The following is a 13,962-nucleotide window of genomic DNA, read 5'->3' as shown; positions in this document are numbered from 1 at the left end:
TCAGAAATGTAAGGTAAAACTGACAGGAATATAGTCCTACTTGGAATCTGCAGCAGTTTTTCCAGTATATAATGGATATCTCAAAGTTTTAGACAGTGTGTACATAACCATTTGTACTTACAGGATGAGACCAAAACAGTGCTAGAGTGGTAGAAGTTTGTAGCTATCATTAAACTTTAAAAAGAAAGAAAATAAATGAAGATAGGAAATAAGAAAGAAAGAAAAGTAAGATATTAACAATGAGGGAAGTCTAGTGATGAAAAACAAATTTTCTAGGTATTGTTCTAACTATAATTTCCTTCTAATAAAACTCATTTTCTAATGTTTCTAAGTAGAATAGTGGAATGAAGCTTATCTGACAAGATAAACAGTAGCTTATCTGACAAGATCAACTAAATCATCAAACAACAGATCTCATCATTGGAAAATGAGTAGAAATTCATAAGCATCACTGAAGAATGATGGATAGAGTCCCCAAATTATGAAAGTATTTTTAGGCTTTAGCACAATAATGAAAACAATTCAAAATTTAAAGGCATATACATACGAATTTAGATAACAGGGACACTAAGAGAAGGGGCTATATGGGGAGACAGGCAAAAGGAGAGAGAGGTGACAGGAGAAAGATTAGGCAGGTACAGACAAAGTCAAGGCCCCTTGCTACTCTAAGTCATTTGAACACATATAAGTTTAAACAACTGCTGGCTGCTTTTTCTAAGCCAGTAAAATTCTGATCCTTAACTATAAGATAGGAAGCCTACCAATAGAAAACTGCAGAACAGGCTCCACTATAACCCACTACCTAGCATACAAAAATGCTTAACAAAAACTGTCCAATAAAATTGCTAAAGGTTTTCAAAAGATAATTTATGGACACTGGTGAGGGCACTTTCTGATTATATATAATTTTAGCTATATTAATATATATTATATAACTTTAAAAATTAGAAACAAATGACTTTGTATTTTACCAAGAACAATCTGAGCTATGGCAGCATGTTCAATGACCATCATTTAGTAGTACAGCTACCACATGCCCATTTCAGATAATCAGGATGTCATCATCCAAGCTTGACTGACATGGTAGTTACCCCTTCAGGCTGTATTTACACGTTTTCTTTTCTAGTAAATACTCCTTTTTGTCATACAAACATATTTCTCAATAATCTTACTTATGTAATGTACAAAACTTAATTTAGCCGTAAGAGTTGTCTCAGGGAGCTTTCATTTTGGAGTGCTTTAAAGGCCTGAGACAGCAGCAGAATGACCCTCTGGATTTGGTACTTTTGAGTTTTTATTTGTGTTTAAAACACCAATTTAACATTAAAACAAAGTCATTCCCACATTATCCTCATGTAGGAAGTCTTTTTATGCACACATGAACACAAGACAGAAATGTCAAATTGACCACTTTTTTTTTGGCAAATCACTGAAATTGAACAGTGCCACCAGAAACAGAAACATCTCCTTTAGTGTTTTATAGCTGAAGAGACTAAGGAGTCATTCAAACTTATCATTACCTCCTTCCACGTCTTTCAAATTGAGAACTTCCAAAGAACCTTTGTCCTTTGTTTTCTTTTTTATTAGCTCATCAATTTCCCAGAAGCAGCCTAGGTCAATCAGACACACAATTTCTAGCTGCTAGATATAATCTTCGCTTTCTATACCCTTGATCAATGGCTTGAGCTTGTCCTTGAGCTTCTTCCCTTCATTCTCTGGAAGAATAAACCAGAGCCTCATGTGAGCACGTTCAATCTTCATCTTCTCCTTTAGCAGGTTTATCACTTCCAGAGCCTGCTGTTTTGTACTTTATTGGGCTTGACTGAATAGTGGATGTCGTTCATGGCTCTCTCAATAAGGATAACAGTGTATGGTCTCTTTGTTTCTGGATTGACACACTTGTCTCCATGATGGTTGCAATGTCCCTAAACATCTGTTCCAGCTGTGTGTGCCTTTCTTTATCAGATACTTGAACCTCTCCTTTAGTCAAAATCTGCTTGCAGATTTCCCTTTGGTCGTCAGTGCCAAAGGCACTGATGAGGCCTTCCTTCCTGGCGACCTGGCCTTTGGAAGGAGACATTTGGGAACACTGAGTATTTCTGCAGGACCTCATTCTGGTCCTTCTCCCTCTTCTTGTAGTAGGCGATATGGAAGCACTTGCCTGTGCGCTTCTTGGGAACCACTGCTACACTGGTCAGGCGGATCTGGTTGGTGGAGGTCAAGATGGACATGGCGGCTGCTCACAGATCGAGGCCTGGGAACCAGGGCTCTGTGCCTGGCGGCCACTTACGCCCAGCTCCAACAACCCCAGGTGAGCGCAACCCTAACAACAACCAAGAGCGCACCACCAGGCCAGGCCCACCCGGAATCACCACGGCACCTCGTGGATGCATTGCACAGGCATCAGGCCCAGCGTGTCCAGCCAATAATATTTTTATGTGTATGAAAAATTCAGAAAGATGTACCCAGAAATTCTGGCAGTATGTGTAAAAAGACATTATTACAGTAGTGCTTATACTAAAAAGTTAAAAGGAATTAACTGCCCCCAAATGGGCAGAGAAATAACGTTAAAGCATATGTAACTTGTACAGCTGTTTAAAATTGTGATTGTAAATGATTTTTATAACATTATAAACTGGTTTCTTATTGTGTATATTTCAAAATATAAGGTGAACTACATTTAATTTTTTAAAAGAAAGTGCTATGGTCTACATAAATGAGTAAACTGCTTAGTGATATGGAGAAAATAGACTTCTACTCAAAATATTTATTAATATAAATGTACACATTTGAAACACACATGTATATTAGTTGGAAGTACTATTTTTGTTACTGCTCTACTCTCTCATGAAGTGATTTTTTTTAATTAGTTGTAGATGGACACAATAATTTTATTTTATTCACATCCACAATATTATATATGCTGAATGTTCAAAATCTAGATATTACGCTAACATGGAAAAATTATCCCAAGTTATATGTACCCATTTAGTGTTTGTGCTCTTTATAATCTAACTTAGTATAGCACAGTTTTTTTTAAAAAAAAAAAAACTCAGTATATGAAAATATTTAAATATGAGCAAAATTCTAAGAATGGTGCATAAATACTTGTACCCACCAACTACATTTTATAATTTTTAATTTTTGCTGCTTCTTTTATTACATTATTACATAATAATAAATTCATATATTTTTATGCATTGCATAATAAGTTGCAGACATCCCTAAATACCTTAAAATACATTTCATTTGAGTTCAATGTTTGTTTATAATTTTTGGTAATGTTTGCATTGTGAAACTTGCAAGTCTTGACTATAATATTCTGAGGGTTTTCAGAAATGCATAGACTTGTAATCCAACCCCTTCAAGGTACCAGGATATCTTCTTACTCCAGAAAATTCCCTCATCCTCCTTCCGAGTTAGTTCCCTGTCTACCATTGATCATTTTACACCCATCAAGGTAAAGATGGTTAGGAAACAATCACTAATGAACTTGATAAACATAGGAGGATTTAAGAGCAATATCTAGCCTTTTCTCATCAAAAGAGAGGGAAGAAAAAAACAAACCAATAAGGATATAGTAGAAAAGTATAGCAGCACCTATATTGTGTGATCAAAATTAACATCATCACAGAAAGGAAAGATGTTCATCATGTACTTCCAGATATATTATCTCAAGAGGTATATAAAACCACTTTTTAGTTCACAGCTGATTATATGTAATCATGAGAAATGCTTGTTTTTTTTTTTTTAAATCAAAGACAGGGTCATGACATGAAACATTAGAAATGGCAGTGATAATGACAGAATAGTAAAGACAATAAAATATTTGAGATTATTTGAAGAGATGATAATAAAGACAAAACTAGATCCCATCCTAAGTGGGGAAATGATTATGAAGAATATATTCAGGTAGTTTAATAAAGAACTTGGACAGGGGATAAGTGCTGTATAAGGTGGACAACTGTATTGTGCTGACATATATTTATGTCTTAGCAAATATTTATTTCTTTAGTACACATGGGTATAGGGTCGTGATATATGTAATTACTATCATAAGCTTCAGAAAAGTATGTTTACATGTGAACATGTAGATAACAAAAGAAATTATAAAGCAAGAGAGTAAAATATTAGGAATATGCAAGTCCAGATACATAGTGGATGCATAATGTTTGATATTTTTAATTTCTCTAACTTTGTGATTATTTCCAAATAAAATTTAAGATATATACATACACACACAAAAAAATTCTTTGCTCTGTAAATTAGAAAACCTTAAGATTAGTAAGAGAGCAGCAATAATCTTTTCTAACTCTCAGACTATGATTTTAAAATGTTTTCTACTAAAAGAAAATCAAGACTTTGTTAGAAAAAGATGGTTCCAAACCAAGAGTAGGAAATATATGAGTCTGCAGCATCTTTTAATTCCAAATTTCAAGGAAGATATAAAAGACTAATATGAGAAGGCCTTAAGAGACAACTTGGGACCCTGGGGATGTAGCTGAATGGTAAAATGCTTACCTAGCATGCATGAGGCCCTAGGTTTGACCCCCAACACCAAAGAAAAACAAAATAATACAAAAATAGGAGGCAACATGGAGCACTGGCCCACTGGTCAAGGATTTAATTTAAGCTTTGGAAAGGGTATTAATTACAAATGTTTGGAACCCATCATGTGGTTAAGTCCATGAGCTTGTTATGATAACTTAAAAACAATCTGTAATCAGAAGACAATGAAGTATTAGTTTAACTCTAAAATTAAGTAATAGAGAGAAAAATAATTTGTCTTTGTGAATTCCTGTCTCTGGATAACCTCATTGAGGGTAAGTAAAAGCATGTTTATAAAATAAATCCAGTTAAAATAAGTGGAAAAATTTAAATTTTGACCATCTTACAAATCCCAATTAATATAACTAAGCATTAATTACCAGCAGGTTCTAAATCTCCATAAAAAGTGAAAAAGTCCATAAGAAAACATGTGCCATGAATGAAAGAACACATTATACTTCCACTATAGTCTTATCAAAGGGTGCAATCTTTAGGGTTTACAGCTCCCAGAATCCAGTTGCCAGTTTATATGAAATGCCATGGTGAAAGAGCATGTTGTATTGCACCAAGAGTGCAAAATCAGCAAAATTTAGATTGTGGTAAACCCAAATATGTGGTTGTTGAACAGATAAACTGTATTAAAAATAGAACATGTAGGAAAAAAATGACTTTAAAGGCACATTATTCTTTTCCAATAATGAGCACAACTAAAAATTAATAGATAATTTATTCTTCTCTAGAAGATTTTACTAAAGCCATTAAATGGCCGGACATGGTAGCACATGCTTGTAATCCCAGTAACTCAGGAACTGAGGCAGGAGGATCATTAGTTCAAACCCAGCCTCAACAGTTTTGCAAGGCCCTAAGAAACAGTGAGACCCTGTCTCTAATAAAATATAAAAAAGGGTTGGGAATGTGGCTCATCAGTTAAGCACACCTGGGTTCAATCCTTATTATGGAAAACAAATGTCACTAGGGCTGGGGCTGTAGCTCAGTGGCAGAGCACACTTGCCTTGCACATGTGAGGCACTGGATTCTATACTCAGCACCACATAAAAATAAATAAAATAAAGGTTATCCTTCCATCTACAGCTACAAAAAATAATTTTTAAAAAATCAGGAAAGGCACATATAAGTTTTAGGATATTGACAAACTCATTTTTTTAAATACTGAGAAATACTTGAGATCATATGTTAAAAGGAAAAGCTGAATGATGTATTCCACAATTTTTGAGAAAAGACCAGCAATTGTGATAATTCTTTGGTTTCACTTAGGAATTTATCCCCAAAAGTATTATATATACAAAAGTGAGACTAACTGTAGGAAGAGGAGTTGGGGTGTAGGATGAATAAAGGGAAAATTGTAAACTTGGTAAGTAACTGACATCAATCATTACTTGAACTTAATGTTGTTAAAGATTAGAGCTAAAATGTTAGGCAAAATTTGAAGGTTGCCACTTTGCTCTTGATCTCTATTTTTTAACTCTTTAACTTTCAGGAAAAATATGGACTCTTTTAAGTGTAGGGTATATAAGTATTGCTCAATAAATATTTATTGAATTGGGAGTAAGTACAACCTGTGTTCTCTCAGGAAAACTAGGTTCCATGGAAAATACTCTATAATTTACTTTCAAAAACTTAGTTATGAATAGAAGGACTTAGAAGAGTAAACAGAGATGCAAACCAAGGAAGATCATATTGACAGTGTCTTGTATATTTATGTGTACACAAATATTATCACAATTGTGGCCACCTCAATATCAACTTTTCCCCTCCACCAAACTCATCCCTTCCTCTGTCAGTACTCCCAAACACATGCCTCATTAGCAGCCATGCTTACAAAATTTTATACAAAAATATTATATGTACATATACTATATATATATATATATATATATATATATATATATATATATATATATACACACATTTTGAAAATATTCTTCAGGCCCAGTGGTCTTGCTCAGCACTAAGGGATCTGTCTATACTACAGAGCAATAGTAACAACAACAGCATGGTATTGGCACTAAAACAGACTGGTCAATAAATTTTCCAAAAATATGTATTTACTTTTTGTGAATTAGGTGATCAATAACCTCTTAAGACAAAATAAATGTGATTAATTGATATAACATGCTCTTTAAAAAATCACGTTGGTTTATTGGTATACTATAAGCTTTCCAACATGTAAATGAATGACTGATTTCTGACATTCCAATCAGAAATTACAAGGGTTAGTATTATTAGATCACAGTGATGAGTATTATTAGATTATTAGTCTAATGTTTATAACTTTTTAAAAATGTGGCCTATTTTTGCATCCAAGTTTTGCTTTCTCTCCCATTCTTCAGAAATTTCCAAAGATACATTTAACAAATAACCAAAATTTATATCAGCATGCTTTTAAGCATTTTGGAATTTAAAATGGCTAATCTGAGCATAAAGACCAAACTAATTTAAAGAAATTGATTTTGTTTTTAGTAGCTTCAAGAAGTGTATTGAATCAGAACTCAAAAGTTACATAATCGCAACACATATTTAGAAAAAGTTTTTTAAAGATTCTATTTTCTAAAAAGTTTTTTCAACTGTGTTATCTGACAGACAGGGGAAAAACAGAAAATCAGATGTGCTAAAGATCTGAAGAGTATTTTCGTAAAATAAATTGATTCCAAAACAGCATAGGGAACTATTGTCCTTAACAGTCATCAAGGAAGTGCAAATTATAACACAATGATTATCATCTAAAAATATTTTAACTCTCAACTGTTAGGAGAAAAAATGTCAGAAAATATATAATGCAACCAATAATATTATTGCTGAGAGGCATGAAATGGCATGCCATAGTCATCTTTTAGTCATTGTAGTCTGACAAGAACAACAACGAAGAGGAGGTAAAGTTGATTTGGGGATTATGGTTTCAGAGGTCCTGTCCATGGTCATATCTCCATTGTTCTGTGCTTAAGATGAGGCAGAACATCATGATATAAGGTAGAGGAAAGCTATTCAGTTCATGGCAGCCAGGAAATAGAACGTGAAAAAACAGGAACAAAATAAAATCACTAGGGGCATGCCCCAGTTGCCTGCTTCCACCAGCCATACCCCATCTACTTATGGTTATCACTCAGTGATTCATTAAAATTATTAACCCAACAAATGGATTAATTCCCAGATTATGTTACAGTTCTCATAATCTAATCATTTCTTCTCTACACATTTCTGCACTGTTTTTTGAGGTTTTGGTAAGATAACTCTGATCCAAACCATAACATAAGTTAAACAAAAATACTGGCCATAAGAATGGTAAAATCCTCCTAGGTCTTATGAAACAATATAAATGAAAACATGACCACCCAAGGATCTATAATTAGAGGTTTATAGTGCATTATACATAATAGTACCAGACTGGAAAGGACCCAAAATATCATCAACAAATAATAATGTATAGCACACAATGTAACACTCCTCATTGATAAAAAGAAGAAATACATAGATACGACATTCAAAAATATAAAAAGTATTATGCTATTTCAAAAAATCCATATGAAGAAGAATACATAAAGTATGTCTCCATTCATATGAAGTTTTAGATGAGGCAAAAGTACTGAAGTAGAAAGCAGAGGAATGTTTGCCAACAAATTCTTGGGAAGAGGGAATTTAGTACAAAGGGCTACAAGAAAGAATTTTCAAGTGATAGAAATAGTCTATAATTCTATATCTGAATTTGTTTGCAGTAATTGACTGTAGTGTACATAGAAATTTATTATTATTTATTTATTATCTACCTGATATTCTACATCATTCTCACCATTCTCCAACTCTAGAGCCACAAATTGACCCTGATTAGAACAGCAATTTTGCCTTATGACCATTTCCTCAATCAATCATCAGCTCCACTCCATGATGAAGCCTCCATGGATTCCTGACCTGATCACTGGGGTCTGAGTGAGTGTACATCTCCTGGACTTAAGGCCCAAGACTTGAGACTCTAGATCTGGAACTTGAGCTTAGCAAGCAGAGGGAATGTCTATAATAAGTCTGTCATGGTTAAGTGTGTTTGCAGTGCTTAGAATTGACTTGAAATTGTTTGTTTTGAATTGATTATGTATATTACAGTGCCAAGCATTAAAGATTGCTATTTTCTTGATTAAGAACCTATAGAAGGGCAAGAGTTCTGGCTCAGCAGTAGAGGGCTCGCCTAGCACGTTTGAGGCACTAGGTGCAATCCTCAGCATCACATAAAAATAAAATACAATAAAGGTATTGTGTCCAAGTACAAATAAAATTAAATACTGAAAGAAAAATAACCTATAGAGTGAAATTGTATTGAGTGATTTGAGTGAATAAAGCATTGAAAATTGCACTAGTGCATGTACATTCTTTATTTCTCCCCTCAACTGCATGTGTTCTACCTTTGTCCATCAACACACGCACACACACACACACACACACACACATAGAAACCGCCAAATACACCCACCCACCCCCACACTCCCTTTTACAAAGGGGAAGCATTATAACAAGATAACTCTGTTTTATATCAAATTCAGTAAGTTTCCAACCCTCATTTCTATTAGTAATTTTTCTATCCCTTCTCTTTTTGAGAGGTAACTTATGTATAGAAGTAAAATCTCTGTTATGCTCAGGGCTCAGTCTTTGGATGTAATCCTTCTGAGCAGGTGGTGCCACTGTTTTCAGGTCTCAGTGTTCTGACCTTCATTCCCCACTAAAATAATGCAAAACCAGGTTAAAATACTTTAGAATTTTATATGAAGGAATCAACAGTACTTTATATGTACTTTCTGAGCATAACTTGACAGAGCAGAACTGTTACAGTAAATGCAGGCATCTTCACTTGAGGATCTACTTTAATTATCAATGTGAACCTTGAGATTTGTCCCTAGGCGAACTATTATGAACCAAGAGTTTATTTCAGATCATGTGGGCAAGTTCTCAGTCCTTAAGCATATGTGCCATTTGTACTGCTGTTCATTTTAAATGGGAAATGACAATTGCAGTGCATTTCCACTGGAAGTTTCACAATTAATTTTCAACTGGGCTTTAGAGAATTCACTTTCATTACAGTACAATTTCCATATTTCTCCTATGTACACATTAGTGTGTGTACTCACTAAGTGCTCACTAATATTATCTCTATTAAGAACCCCTAATAGAAGTACCATACAATTGGAAGTGTCTGTGTTTCCATAGCAGTTTTAAACTGAATTTTCCAAGGAGTTTTCCATAACAGAATCCGACTCAAACACCCAATTCACATATTTTCCACTAGCATATAAGATGCAACACTCATCAAGGTTGAATATTTGCTTTCTGAAAGCAACTTAAAAGGGCAAGTATGTAACAGTATGTACAGGTAGCTTCTGCATGCATGATGTGACTTAATTCATTTTACAGATCAATTGACTTCTATTACAAATGTACTTAATTGCTTGGCTTCATAAAGTTTAAAATCAATACCCTATTACTTGTATGCCATACAAAGTAAAGGTCTTTTAACAAATTTAATAACTAAACATTTGAAAAAATATTAAAAATGTATACAAAAAATTATAAAATGTTGAGTCTCTCTTCTAAAAAAGTGACAGTCTTTCCAGTGTTAATAACAAACACCATCTTTAGAATAGCAAGCTAAATTACGTTATTCTGTTAGCATAAAAAAGTCTTTAAACTAATAAAGTTTATTTTTATATGTTCCAGTTAAGTCCATGAATGCCACCTGATTACAATATAGTCAACAATCTTTAATTGAATTCTCTGTCTTATTTAAAATTTTCAGAGTTTGTAAGGGATACATATTATTCTAAGTCTAATAGGCTATTGTAGGTCTGTTGTCTAAGTCAATGAGTGTTTTTTCACAAAGGAAATGTTCTGTTTTCTTTAGGAAGGCTTAAAATTACTACCAGCTTTTTCCATGACCTGAAAAAGCAACTGGAAGAGTTAACCATCTCTAAAATTGAAGGCTTAAAAAGTAATGATATATTTTGTGTTAAATTTCATCCCCTCTGTGGGACTATCAAATAGTGAGACTTCAAAGGTATTTTTTTAAATTTCCCTGTTGGTTTTGGTTTCTACTTTGCATGTCTTTTGAGAAGCTGAAAAACAGTTTGTTTTTCCTCACTAGCATGCTTTTTCCAATTAGTGAATATTTACCTCCCTCCAACCTGTATCTAGTAGAAAAGCCATGTTGGTTTCTCTTAAGAACATTATTCTGTTAGCATAAAAAAATCTTTAAACTAATAATTAAAGCAACAATACCACACATGGATTTCAAATCAGAATTTTGAATAAATATATCCTCTTTAAATCTGCAGCATAGGAGTTGATGAAGACCACACTTGTGAGAGTCCCTACAGGCTGAGAGCCAATGTTCTTAAAATGCTCACACCACAGGAATGTGGGTTGAGTGGTCGTAACCCCTCCATGTGCCTGGCATTAACCCACACCTCCTTGCGCAGGAAACTTATTAAAATTACCCAAGTTTGCACTCTGCTTCCCAATACATCCCTCACAGTGTGTTTTTTTTACTGTCTTTGTCTTTCTTTTACTCTTGGAGTGGACCCTTGATGATCTTGTCACAAATTATCCAGGACCGGCCTCTTCTCTGTCTTGTAGAGGACCCTTAGCCTCTGAGCCACCTCAAGATCAAACTTTTACCCACAAAGGAAATCAATGCCTCATCTCTGAGGAAGATAGAGTCAGGATATCAGTTACCACTTGGTGTGACAGCATGATGTGGTACTACTGCTTAGGCTAGGAGCTACTGATGGGCACTATTGATTTCCATCCTTTCTAGTGTTCTGCACTTGGAGGGAGCTTTCAAATTTTTGTAAACATCCCCTCCACCAGCCCCAGGACCTGCCAGCTTTGGGAGGCCATCCTGCCCACTGGCACTATTGCAGGAATGAGGCAGAGAGCCCTGATGGAAGACTGAGATGTGCTGATATTTCACCCTCCATTACCCTCTCTAACCTTGAGGGAAGCAGGACTTTCAGGGTACTAGGGCTAGTCCTACCTGTCTCAGGAAGCAACCAACTTGAGTTGTGCTCCTGATCTGTCCACTTTCTATACCCTTGTGCTGATGATGTTTGTTGTCCTCAATAAAAATATCAATGAAAAATCTACCCAGTGCAGACTGTTTTAAGTGAAGGCCTGTGCTAACACTTTATGTGCAGTATTTTATTGAACACTCTCCAAATCGTAGGAAGTAGAGATAGAAGGTTCCAGAGCTCAGAGAAGTGGGGCAGCATCTAAGGCCACAATACCAGCATTGAGGGCATGCAGTGCTCTTTGCTGTGGCTTGTAGATCTGACAGCTTAAAGGCAGCTCTCAGGAGCACTTCAAGTGGCATATTTGAAAGTCAAGTTTCAATTTTCATAGTGAGGGACCATTCTTGCCTGGATCTTTCACTGCCACCAAAGCCATTGTGATCCCTAGCCCTGTCCTAGTTATGGGGTGGCTGATTCTGAGCTATCAGAAAGAAAAACTATGCTCAGAAAGGAGCCATATGGCCTACCAGCCATGTCTGGGGAGTAGATTCTCTCACTTTCTATGGGTTAAGTGTAAGGAAGACTCCAGCAGCCACAATCGGCTGTGCCCCCACTACCAGAGAGGACAAAGTGTAAATCAGCTGAATAAAGCAAGTTGTCTCATGAGGCAGTGAGCTTATGCCTGAATCTGAACAATATTGAAGATGGCTATGGTCCTGAAGGACCTTAGAGGAATTACAGCCTGGATTATGCAGTTGTTGTAAGGTACATCCAGATGTGTAGGGTTTTCTGAATATGAAAATTGCTGAGTTTTTCCACATCCCTGAAACCTGAACTGAACACACACACATACAAACACACACACACACACACACACACACACACCAGATGGGTTCAAACTTCTAAACACAGAATACCCTCCCATCCAGAGCATACAATGTTCACAGGGCACAGCTAGGAAAAGGTAGAGTAACTGGGATATTGTTTGGATGGCCTTAGGCCTGAGCCTAAGCAACTCCACTTTAAAAACTCTGGTTTGTAACCCGCAGTTTCACCAGGCACACCACAGAGCCCTCCAGTATAGCCACAAACAAGTTACTTGCCTTCACCCTGATAAACAGTGTGAAGCCTCTGGCAGGCTTTCCTCACCTGATAAGAGGAAAAGATGAGAAGGTCAGGGTGGAGACCACCAGACCAGATGTTTCTGACACCAGGGAACATGATGTCACTGAGAAATCCAATGGTAGCTGATAAAGATTGAAAGGGGGGGTCAAAAGCCCCCAAATATAGTATAAATAATAGAGCAAATGAAGAGGATTTCATCCAGCAGAAACAAGGATGAATTAGAGCTGGAGAACCTAATGAGGACCTGACATCCCATCACTTGTCATCGTTTCCTGAGCCTCTGCATGATCCTCACCTGCTCTCAACCTCTACCAACTCATCTGGATTTTGGTTAGAGCCGCAATTTCTCCCTGTAACTCTCCCCTCAACCGGTCATCCACTCCAATCCAGGAAAAACCTGCCTTGGCTCCAGACCTGGTCACTGCGGTCTGAGTTAGAGTGCTTCTGCTGGACATAAAGCCTAAGGCTTAAGACTTTTGAACTTAATATGCAGAGGGAATGTCTGTCATTAGCCTATTATAATTAATGTGTTTTGCAGTGCTTATAATTAATCTAGAATGTTTGCTATGGATTATGTCTATTGCAGTGCCTAGCATTAAGGATTGTCATTTTCTTGATTAATAACCTATAGAGTGAAATTGTATTTAGTAATTTGAGTGAATAAAGCACTGAAAGGGGCAGAAGAACATACACATAGTTTATTTCTCCCCTCAACTGCATACTTCACAATTCTGCCCCCTCATGACAGTTATACACAGAGAAATTGTAGCTAATAGGATCTTAGAGCCAATTTTCAGCAACAGTGATAGGGTGGGGTTCAAAGTAAATTTTTAGTGGCTTTGTGGTTATCTCTATTGATGAAGGTCTTTTCCATGGCAAGTGACATGAAGCCCATCAAACAGGTTTAAAAAGATTGTCTTCCCTGGTTCATGCACCTGTTAAGTTCACAGGTATCTTTTCCAGCAATGGCTTTTCCCACCCAGATAACCCTTGGACCTGGGCAGGATAACCACCAGTCTCTTAGTCACAGGGTCACTCTCAGGTCAACTCTAAGAGAAAGCATGCTTCTTCCCTTGTGAGCTGACCTCCTTCTTCTTTCCTGACCTCCAGGCCTTTCTCTGAGTCACTATCTATGGGCTCTCACAAGGCGAGTGCTGGGACTGAAGACAGATGTCTGCATGACAGGATGCAGCTCACAGGTGGAGTAGAGACCCACAGGCCAACACTGGGTGCTGGCTAGAGAGGTGCTGGCAGCCAGACACTTCCACTTCTCCTGGTCCGTTGG

At 36.3% G+C, this 13,962-nt stretch overlaps 1 pseudogene; it reads right to left on the bottom strand.

Moving 5' to 3' along the window:
• Window positions 1–1,500: 1,500 nt before the first annotated feature.
• On the bottom strand, window positions 1,501–2,231 carry LOC124089728 (ribosome maturation protein SBDS-like; annotated as a pseudogene).
• Window positions 2,232–13,962: the final 11,731 nt, after the last annotated feature.

Source organism: Marmota monax, unplaced genomic scaffold (assembly GCF_021218885.2).
Source record: "Marmota monax isolate L192 unplaced genomic scaffold, Marmota_monax_Labrador192_F-V1.1 WCK01_AAM20220418_F8-fsc00318, whole genome shotgun sequence".
NCBI lineage: Eukaryota > Metazoa > Chordata > Mammalia > Rodentia > Sciuridae > Marmota > Marmota monax.
The sequence above is the reverse complement of the archived record's forward strand: the minus strand, read 5'-3'. Positions and strand labels throughout refer to the sequence as shown.